This window comes from Cynocephalus volans, chromosome 9, assembly GCF_027409185.1.
Source record: "Cynocephalus volans isolate mCynVol1 chromosome 9, mCynVol1.pri, whole genome shotgun sequence".
NCBI lineage: Eukaryota > Metazoa > Chordata > Mammalia > Dermoptera > Cynocephalidae > Cynocephalus > Cynocephalus volans.
Window position 1 is genome coordinate 125,384,530 of NC_084468.1, and position 10,888 is coordinate 125,395,417.

Here is a 10,888-nt window from a genome sequence, read left to right on the forward strand (position 1 = left end):
GTTAACATTTCTCAAAAGTATAGTCACTCTGTAATGTTTTAAAATAAAAACCATGCTTGGTGAACAAATTTTCAGAATTCTGTGTTACTTAGAAATTATCCATGCATCCAAAGAATATGTATTAATTAATTCTGATATTAATAAAGTTCCTAAATTCACCTGAAGATCTTAGAGATTTCATTTAGGTTAAAAAACCAAACCAAACCAAAAAACCCACAATCACTAATAGAGCAGTACAAAACTTTAGGACATTCACATTAGCAGTCTCTTCATGAGAAAACAAACCCAAATCTTAAACAAAAAAGTTTTCCTTATACTTTACACAGATAATAATCAGAAAAAAGAACCATATAGTTGTTTTGGAAACTCAAAATATCTAGCCAATCTCATTTTTCTAAGGATTCATTCTGAGCAGATGAACTTGTTATATAAAAATACTTCTGAGCTAACAGTTTCTGAGAGAAGAGTTTTTCCTATTAAAATCTTAGGTAATTTCTCTCAACTGGAATTCCTCACTTGAATCACAGAATGAAGAAATTAATTTGAATGTCTATTTTCTCAATTCTCCCAAGAATGGTAAATAACTAGTACCATTTATAGATACATCAGAGATAAGTTAATTAATTATATACAAGGACGCCTTAGGAAATTAGGGTTTAATTCTCTGGTGGAGGGGGAGAGCCCAATAAGAGAATATACGAAGTAATAGAACTTACGCTTTTTTTTTTTTTCTGGGAATTCTTGTGTTTTCTTATATTTATGTAAACCATATGTTTTATAATATTCTTTTGATGGCAAGTTAACACAATGACACTTGGATAGATAAAAGGTAAAACTCTTTGTTACAGTTCCAATCAGCAGGAGACTGCCAAGCATGGCCACACAGGAGGTTGTACCCTAGCACAGGTGACAGCAAACTGGGGCTGTAAGGGGCAGCGTATGTATGCAAGCTTGGTGGGGTTAGCTAGGGTTCACAGGTTCCCTGTGGATTGGTTAATTTGAACAATTTTGGTGGGCTCTGGGGCTTCAGGGGTGTCCTTAGTTATCTGGTACCTGATCTCAGGGTGATTAGGAGCATGTATGGTGCTGGACTGGGGTTTGAGAGCCCAATAAGGGAAGTAGGTGGGGTGTGGACTTAATCAGCTGCTCAAGAATGGGAACTGAGTAAGGCTTTTCTTAAATATTGGCACATGGACACTCAGAAAGTGTTAGGTCAGCTCAGGCTGCCATACCGAAATACTACAGACTGAATGGTTTAAATGAATAAACAACAGAAATTATTTTCTTACAATTCTGGAGGTTATAAGTCCAAGAACAGGGTTCTAGCATGGTCATATTCTGTTTATGGCCTGCCTCTTGGTTTGCAGACAGTGTCTTCTCGCTGTGTCTTCACATGGTGGAGAGAGAGCAAGCTCTTGGATGTCTCTTAACTAATCTCATCATGAAGACCCTATCTTCATGACCTCATCTAAACTTAATTACCTCTGAAAGACCCCATCTCCTACTACCATTACACTGAGGTTAGGGCTTCAGCATATGGCTTTGTTTTGGGCAGGGGTGAGGAACAATTCAGTCCATAGCAGACAGCATGCAGCTTTAAATCAACAACCTCAGCTATGGGTCAAAAGTAAATGCAGGACACAAAATCTCACTGCTTCAGATCTCAAAATCCAGATCTCAAAAACTTTATGCAGTAGTCATGACATACTTTCTTAACTGAATTAAGTTCACATGTAGGTAAGCGTATGGGAAAGAGTTAACACAGCATGCATAATGGTTCCCAGTTCTCACATTCTGCAAAAGGACCTGCTTGTGATGCTGACCTTGGCTGACATCTAGGAATTTGCTTTTCGGAATGTTCTCTGCATGATTAGTTGATAGAGCTGTTTTGCATGCCAGGGGCACTGAACCTTGCCACACCAGCCTGCCTAGATTGTTTGTGCAAACAATGTGATTTCTAATGAACACTTACTTTCCCTTCTGGGAATTTGGGATTTTGGTACTTGTGGCCAGTAGCACAGGTAGAAAGTAACTGGATGACCAACCTCCAACAAAAACTTTCAGTTTATGTCTTAGGCAGGCTTCACTAGAGAGAAAATCCTTGTCCATTTGCCCACAGTTATTGCTAGAGAAAAAAGCATGTTCAGAAGGTGTGTCTGGATCCCTTCAGACCCCTTGTGATAGTCCTTTTTCCATGCTCATTGTGCATTTTGTCTCTTCACTGCAATAAATCATATTGGTGAGTACAGTTAAGACTCTCACAGTCCCATAAGAACTTCTAGTGAATCACTGAACGTGGGTTGTTGGGGGACATCAGAAACACATAGAAACAAAAGACTACAAACCATATTTCCTGTAGTCTTTCACTCTTAGAGAATAGATGCCCAACATTTCAATAGAGATCACCAAAACTAGATTCCCAAATATTGTTGTCAGCAGTAGAGAATGAATTATTGGCTTTGTGCAAACCAGAACCAGAACCAAAGGCAGCCATGAACCAGAAACAAAAACCAAAGAAGAAGAGTCAGGGGAAAATAAGTCAGCAAAAGTAACTATCTATTGTCACTTTTGATACACTCTGAAAGAACAAACTAGAGATAAAGTCACTTCAAGGGGCACTTTAAGAACAGAGATTTATATAATCAATAGAGAAAGACATGCTGAAATAAGTTCTCTAAGAGCATCAAAACTGTTTAATGTTCTCTAGGGCAATAAAACAATAACCTGTGGAGTTACCTTTTCTAACTCACAGAAATCATTTGTATCTCTTACAGAAAAAAATTAACACGTAACTGCACAGAACCTGGGTTTAATCAGTGGTACATACTCATTCAAACAAAGGTTCATCAGTAGAGAATTATAGAACTCTTAGGTGGTTCTGTTAAATGTTCCAGTGTAACATTGCAAAGATACACAGTCATCCTTTTGCCTTATTTTGAAATTTTGGGTAATTTTTCTTATCAAAGTGGTAACAAATATACCAGTAATAAACAATTGTATATTTCATAGTATATTGAAGAGTATGTGTGGACATACTTAAACAGATTTGAATCAGAAATAAAATTTACTTATGAAACCATAATTCAAATATTGATAACTTGTGCCAAAAAAGTCATGTAGTTCATTCTAATACATTAATTCTATTATTTTTAAAATGTGCTATATAGATACTGTACTAATACTGGAATAAAATAATGAGTAGTATATTTTTTAGAAGGGGGACAAATAACACTGTATTCTTTGTTACTAAAGGCAATGCAAGAAATTTGTGCTACTTTGAGATAATGAAGTATAATGGAAAATGATTCTTCAATGTGATGAGAATTACAGCTGAAACTTGCTTTCTGTAAAATAATGGTGCAAAAACTGAATGTTTGTGTCCCCTCAAAATTTACACGTTGAAATCCAATCCCCAATATGATGGTATTTGGATATGGGGACTTTGGGAAGTAATGAAGTCATGAGGGTGGAGCCCTCATGAATGGGATTAATGCCCTTATAAAGAAAGCCTAGAGAGTTAGCTCATCCTCCTTCCACCACATGAGGATACAATAAGAAGAAAGAAACGCAGAAGAAGGCTCTCACCAGAACCCTACCATGCTTGCACCCTTACCTTGGACTTCCAGCCTCCAGAACTTTGAGAAATAAATTTCTGTTATGAACCGCCTACTCTTTGTTATAGCAGCTCAAATGGACTAAGACATATGGAAACATGCTATGGATTGAACTGTGTCCCCGAAAGTCCTTGTATAAGAAACCTAATCCCAACTATGAAAGTATTAAGAGGGTGGGAAATCCTACTATGATAATTGAGAGGTGAGGCATTGAAGTTGTGATTAGATTGTGAGGACCATGCTCTAGTGAACAGATTAACCCATGGATAATTTAATGGTGGTGATGGGCATGGTTCTGATGGCTTTAAAAAGAGAGCACATGACAAGTTCTCTCTGCTCCTGCCGTATTCACCATGTGGCACCCTGCATCACTGAAGTCACCACCAGAGAAGGCCCTCACCTGGTGTGTTCCCTGGACTTAGTACTTCCCAGCCTCTAAAACTTAGAGCAATAAATTTTGTTTTCTTATAAATTACTTAGTTTCAGGTATTTATGTTACAAGCAATGGAAACAAACTAATACAAAACAGTTACTACCTGCTGTTCACAACTGATACTGTAATCTGCAACACCTTTGAGGGTACTTCAAAAAGTTCATGGGTATCAATAACTGTGTGCTGAATATGAAGCTCAAACCAGGATAATTAGTATATTCAACATTATACATTATAATTGTTTTTTGTGGCCCTTGACCAATTTCTCCCTGGCCTCCCCTCCCATTGTAAAATAAATTATGTTTAAATAAATAAAAATACTCTTTAAAATGTTATGGAAAAATAGAGTTAAAAGATAATACAAATCTTTCCATAAACTTTTTGAAGACCTCTTATATGTCATGCTGATATATGATTCTTCAAAAATGGAAACTACTTTCAGTTGGTGCATGCAGGATATGACAAGTTAGATGGCACAGAAGGAAGAAGGAGAGATCAATGCAGTGTGCTGTTTTGACAAAAAATAAAAAGGTCATATACTAATGTAGTGTGGAAGAAAACTTCATAAAATAAGTGGCTTATCTAACATTTACAACCTTGGCTATTTTATAAAAATCTGTGGAAATTGAATTGAAGTTTAATAAACTTATAAAAGGAACTTTGACTTTCTTTGCACAAGGAAACAGAGAATGATGCCTGTGAAACGAAGGTTTTTATTAAGTGTGAGCTAGCTATGTCTTGCAGGAAGATTGATATTACTCTTGTTACTTTCCGAAGGTATTTGAAGACAAGTTGTCTCCTTCCACACTTCACAGGTAAACACCGAATATTTCTGAGGAATCCTTTACATTGATAATGGTTAGAGGCTGCTTTTCTCATAATTCCAGCATATAATCATGCCAGCATCTTCGACAGAGCAACACAAACAATCACAAATGCAGGTCCTGATTAATGGAAAGCTAACAGGTAAGACATATTTGTCAGAAAGCCAAAAGTCAAGGGAAAAGCAGAAAACTAGGACATGGAAAAACAACCTAATATTTTTTAATCTTAAAAGGTGAAAAGTTACAATTTACCATTAGAATTGTTTTTTTACTCTTAAATATCCAAAAGAGGAAAGGGCAAATACCTCAATGTTATGACATTTGAAATGGGCTTGTAGTTTTCTCAGAGCTTCTATGGCTGGTTAATAGAGATTAGATATGGCCCAAGCTGCTAAAACACTAAAATCACACTATAAAGAAAAGGAGATATAGCACGAAAACTCTCAATTTCATTAGACTTTGTAGAACCGTGCCTATCCTCCCGTCCCATGTAACAGAATGCCCATATTTGTGCCACGGCAGAGAACACAACCTCTTCTTCACACTGTCCTTTTGAACTGAGTCCTTTGCTAGGCTTCCTGGTGATAGGCACTGAATGCCAGATCTGGGACTCTAGGCAATTGTTCTCTTTCTGCAAAGCTTTACCCCATTGGGAAGATAACTCCTACATTAATTTATTCCAGACATTGCTCGTTACTCAAGTATTTAGCAAAACCTCATCAAAGACTCAATAATAACAAGCGAAAAAAAAGGGAGGGACTCATTACATGGGAAACTTAAAACTGAATATCTTCGACTGATATTTCCATAATCTTATACCAATACCCATTCCTAGAGTGTTTCTTTACGTGTTTTCATGTGGCTCTCTTTCCTCAGTCCTCAGCTTGCTGCTGTGTTCTATGTCCCACTCATTTATACTAGAAACTATGGGACGGGAAATAAAAAGGGAAGCTTCATTTTAAACAGCTTTTAATATAAAGCCCCAAACACCTTTATCTGACCCAAGGCCAAGATATTAAAAGTAATATCATAACAATCTCTTCAGACATGTGCCATGCCCACAATACTCAACAATTCAGTTTGAATCTGGGTATTTGTGTTATTTTGCTAGGCTCATCACTTTTAAATAGGTTGATCTTCACCTCAGTCTTTTTGTTACTTTGCCGGTCGTGAGTTTTCAAAAAACGTCTTAGCAGTGTGGGTCCTTACAATTTGAACAACGGGCCTCCTTAGGGCAAATGTTTATTTTATCGTATTTTATTTTGTTAAGAACACTTAACAGGAGATCTACCCTCAACGAATTTGTGAGTATCTGATGCATGATTGTTGACTACAGATTCAATGCTGTACAGAACATCTCTAGAACTGATTCATCTCGTTTTACTGAAACTTTATGCCTGTTGATTAGTGGCTCCCATTTCCCCTCCCCAGCCCCTGGCAACCACTGTTCCACTCTGATTCTATCAGTTTGCCTGTTTTGGATACCTCACCAATGGAATCACTGCAGTATTTGTCTTTTCGTGACTGGCTTATTTAACTGAGGTTCATTCATGTCACAGAGTGAAAAGGCAACTGATGGAATAGGAACATGAAAGCAGTAAGTTATTTGGGTTTTTTCTTTGCCTCGTATGTCTCAGACTTAGAGGTGAAGAAGCCAGCAATCCAGAAACACCAACAAATGTGGAAAATAAAAGACCCAATAATAGCCCATTTTTTTCTAGCCAAATGGCCAGGAAAGGGGAAATCTCGCAAGACAAAAATCTTTTAGACCATAACTCCTCTATTCCAGCCAAACATCACAGACGAAACTGTGGCCCCACCCCCACCAGCAGCTGAGTAGGAAAACCAGACTTCCACTCTTGCCAGGCTGCAAGGAGGCACGCAATTCCTCCCATCCCCCACCCTCACTGAGCTGATACCAGAGAGGACCAAGAGGAAGCCAGGACTTTCATCCCCTTTGCATGGGTAATGGGCCCTCCCCTCCCTGTGATGTCACTGGTGACTACTTGGGGATGCAGAATTCCTATTAGTATTAAGTTGACCCCCATCCCATCATGGCTGAAGTGCTATCAGAGGAAGCCTGGTAAGGGGAACCTAACAGAGAGTCAGGATTGTCACCATCCACCAGTGATATGACCATCCAACCTTGGTGTAAGTGGAGGCTAAATGGAGAGCAGTTACAAGGCACTCCTGCTCTTCTCAACCTAGTGGAAAGCCAGAATGTCCACCCCTCCCCAGCAGCAACCAGGAGTCTCCCTACCCTTAGGTGCCCATGGATACAGATTGTGAAAACTGTGCTTCTACTCTCACCCTGGCAGTAGGTGGTGTCACATCTTCCCCTACTGGGATGGTGTCAAAATAAACCAGCTAAAACAGAAGGTTTAAATAAGATCAAGAATCTCACAACACAACACCCCAAATTTCCCAGTTTCAATTGAAAAACACTCATCATATCAAGAACCAGAAAGATCTCAAAATGAATGACAAAAAGCAATTGATAGATGCCAAAACAGAGATGATAAAGATGTTAGAATTATCTGAAAAAGATTTTTAAACAGCTATCATAAAAATTTCCCATGAGCAATTATGAACATGTTGGACAAAAAAAAAAAAAAAAAACTAGAAAGTCTCAGAAAAAAATAAAAGTCTCAGCAAAAATATAGAAGGTAGAAAGGAGAATCAAATGGAAATTTTAGAACTGAAAAATAACATAAGTGTAATAAAAACCCAACAGATGGGCAAAACAGCAGAATGAAAGGGACAGAAGAAAGAATAAATGATCTTCAAGATAGAAAACACAAATTACTTAATTTGAAAAATAGAAAGGATATAGATTGAAAAAAATAAACAGCGCTTCAGGAACCTGTGAGCCTATGATAAAGGTCTACCACTCACATCATCTGAGTCTGGAAAGAGAAGAGAAAGAAGGAGAGACTGAAAAAGCACTCAAATAAATGACTGAAAACTTCCCAAATTTGTCATACTATTACCCTACAGATTTAAGAAGCTGGGTGAACTGCCAGAATAAACTCAAGGAATTCCAAGACACATGATAGTCAGACTAGTGAAAACTAAAATCAAAGACAAAGTGTTGAAAGCAGCAAGTGCTGAAAGGAAAGACCTATCAATTGAGAATCTTACATCCAGCATAAATGTCCTTATAATGAAAAAAGTTGCCTGAGATATGCTTAAAAACATTATAGATAAATCAAAATGGAATTTTAAAAATTGTTCAAGAGAGCTACAAGTAAAAGTAAACAGAGAAAAAAGAAACAGAGAATAAACAGAAAACCCAAAATAATATGGTTGATGTATGCCTTAACGTATCAATAATTACATGAAAACTAAATGGTTTAAATATATCAATTAAACATTCACAATGTAAATACTTTGCAGATGACAGAATTGTCTGGATGGAAAATCCCAAGGGATTTACAAAACAAAACATCAAAACTAACAAGTAATTTCAGCAAGGTCTTAGGAAGCAAAACACTATTATATTTCTTTCTTTTGTTTTTTAAATTTTATTTTGTTGATATACAATGTGGTTGATTATTGTGGCCCATTACCAAAACCTCCCTCCCTCCTCCCACTCCTCCCTCCCCCTCAACAATGTCCCTTCTGTTTGCTTGTCATATCAACTTCAAGGAATTGTAGTTGTTATGTCTTCTTCCGCTCCCCGCCCCCCCCAGCGATGTTGAGCATTTTTTCATATGTCTGTTGGCCATTTGTATATCTTCCTTAGAGAAATGCCTACTTAGCTCTTTTGCCCATTTTTTAATTGGGTTGCTTGTTTTCTTCTTGTAAAGTTGTTTGAGTTCCTTATATATTCTGGATATTAATCCTTTGTCAGATGTATATTTTGCAAATATTTTCTCCCACTCTGTTGGTTGTCTTTTAACTCTGTTAATTGTTTCTTTTGCTGTGCAGAAGCTTTTTAATTTGATATAATCCCATTTGTTTATTTTTCCTTTGGTTGCCCGTGCTTTTGGGGTCGTATTCATGAAGTCTGTGTCCAGTCCTATTTCCTGAAGTGTTTCTCCTATGTTTTCTTTAAGAAGTTTTATTGTAGTTTCAAGATGGCGGCGGCGGCGGCGGCTGGCGCGGAGTAGCTGAGGTGGAAAAGGTGGCCACTGGGCCTCAGGCAGCCGGGAAACTTGTAGACCTTCCTCTGGCCATCTCTTAAGGGAGGACTGCTGCTGCTGGCCAGTCGTGGGGGCTCAACACCACTTTGCCCCCGGCAGGAGAGGCTGCCTCATTTACAGGCAACAGCTTTGAAGTGTGGAGCAGGAAAAGAACTGATTCTTAGCTGCAAAAGCGAGTCTTGAAACAGGGAACACGGCGCCAGGGCTGCTGTGGATGCAGCCAGGATCCCGGAGGCTGGAGCCGCGCTGAAGGCGGCCAGCTGCCCTATTCAGGATTCGAGGTTTCAGGCCGGCATTAAAGAAGATTCCTGGGAGCGCCCGAGCGGCGCCGCGACTGAACAGCCCGAGGCGGCAGCGCGGAGAACACGGAAGGCAACAAACCAGAGACAGAGCGAGCGCCCGACCTGGCACAGCACTGTGAGTGATCCCTGGCACAGCTCTGTTCGGGGGGTGGATGCCCACGCGGCTCCCGCCTGCACCACCAGGCCACTCACTGCCCCGGTGCTGCCTCCATTTTCCCAGGTGCGGGCAGCTCCGCCCTGCTCGGCCATCACTGAGCCCATTTGCTTGGCCTGGCGCGGGGCTTTCCGGACCCTGCGGGCCGGCCTCCTCTCCCACTCCCTCCGCGGTTCTCTGGCGGGGCTGGGGGTGTGGGGCATCCCGACCAGTGTTGGGAGGGCTAGGAAGTACGGGCGGGCCGACTGTCACTCCACCACACCCTGGACTCCGGCCCCGGTAAACTTCCTGTTACTGGGAGGCAGATACCATCTCTGAGACCACCAGTTTGGAAAAAAGCCTAACGAATTTCTGGTTGGGAATAGTGTGGTAGGAGAGTTCCCAGGTACGCTTGAACCTGCCGGAGACCAGGCTGCAGGCGGGCACTAGACTCGGTTTATACCGGGGGGATACAAAGGTGAACAAGACCTGAGAAAGATCTACACAGTGCTACAAAGGCACCCAGAGAGACCGGTCGTCTGTGCCTAGCAGAAACCTGGTAGACTTCCTGGGCGAGGCGGTGCTGAGCAGGGTCTTGAAGGCCCAGCTGATAGACGAGGGGTGCAGAAGACACACCCCAGCCCAGCACAGTGCGCACAGAGGGGGGAGACGTGCGGCCAGGGAGGCGGAGACTCGACAGAAACCACACACCCGGTGGGGTCGCCACTGCACGATCTAACAGCCTGGGCCAGAGCACACGGAACGGGGAGAAGTCCTGTACAGAAAGTGAAAGCTCAACAGAGATCACACACCCTGTGGTACGTGATCCACCAGCCCAGCAGAGTACAAGCTGACCAGAAAGGTGGACCCCCGGAGAAGCCCAAGACCCGAGGCAACCACACACACAAGACACTAGAGGCCAACTGAGCAGTCACGGCGGGAGCCATACCAAATTGGCAACCACAGCAACATCCTATTTAGTCATTAGTCTCAAACCGGTGGACTGTGAAACCCCCTGCCACAATGAATAAACACCAAAAAAAAGACACCAGAAATACAAAAAATCAAGAAAGTACACCACCAAAAGTTAATAAATCTCATACTCTAGATCCTATAGAACAAGAAGCCCTTGAAATAACTGACAAGGAATTTCGAGTGATAAATCTAAGGAAACTGAATGAGATACAAGAAAACTCAGCTAGACATCATGATGAAATGAGGAAAAGTATACAGGATCTGAAAGAGGAAATGTACAAGGAAATCAATGTCCTGAAAAAAAATGTAGCAGAACTTGCTGAACTGAAGAAGTTATTCAGCGAAATAAAAAACACAACGGAGAGTTTAAGCAGCAGGCTTGTCGAAGTTGAAGAGAGAACCTCTGAACTTGAAGATGGGCTGTTTGAAATAACACAAGCAGACAAAAAGAAAGAAAAAAGA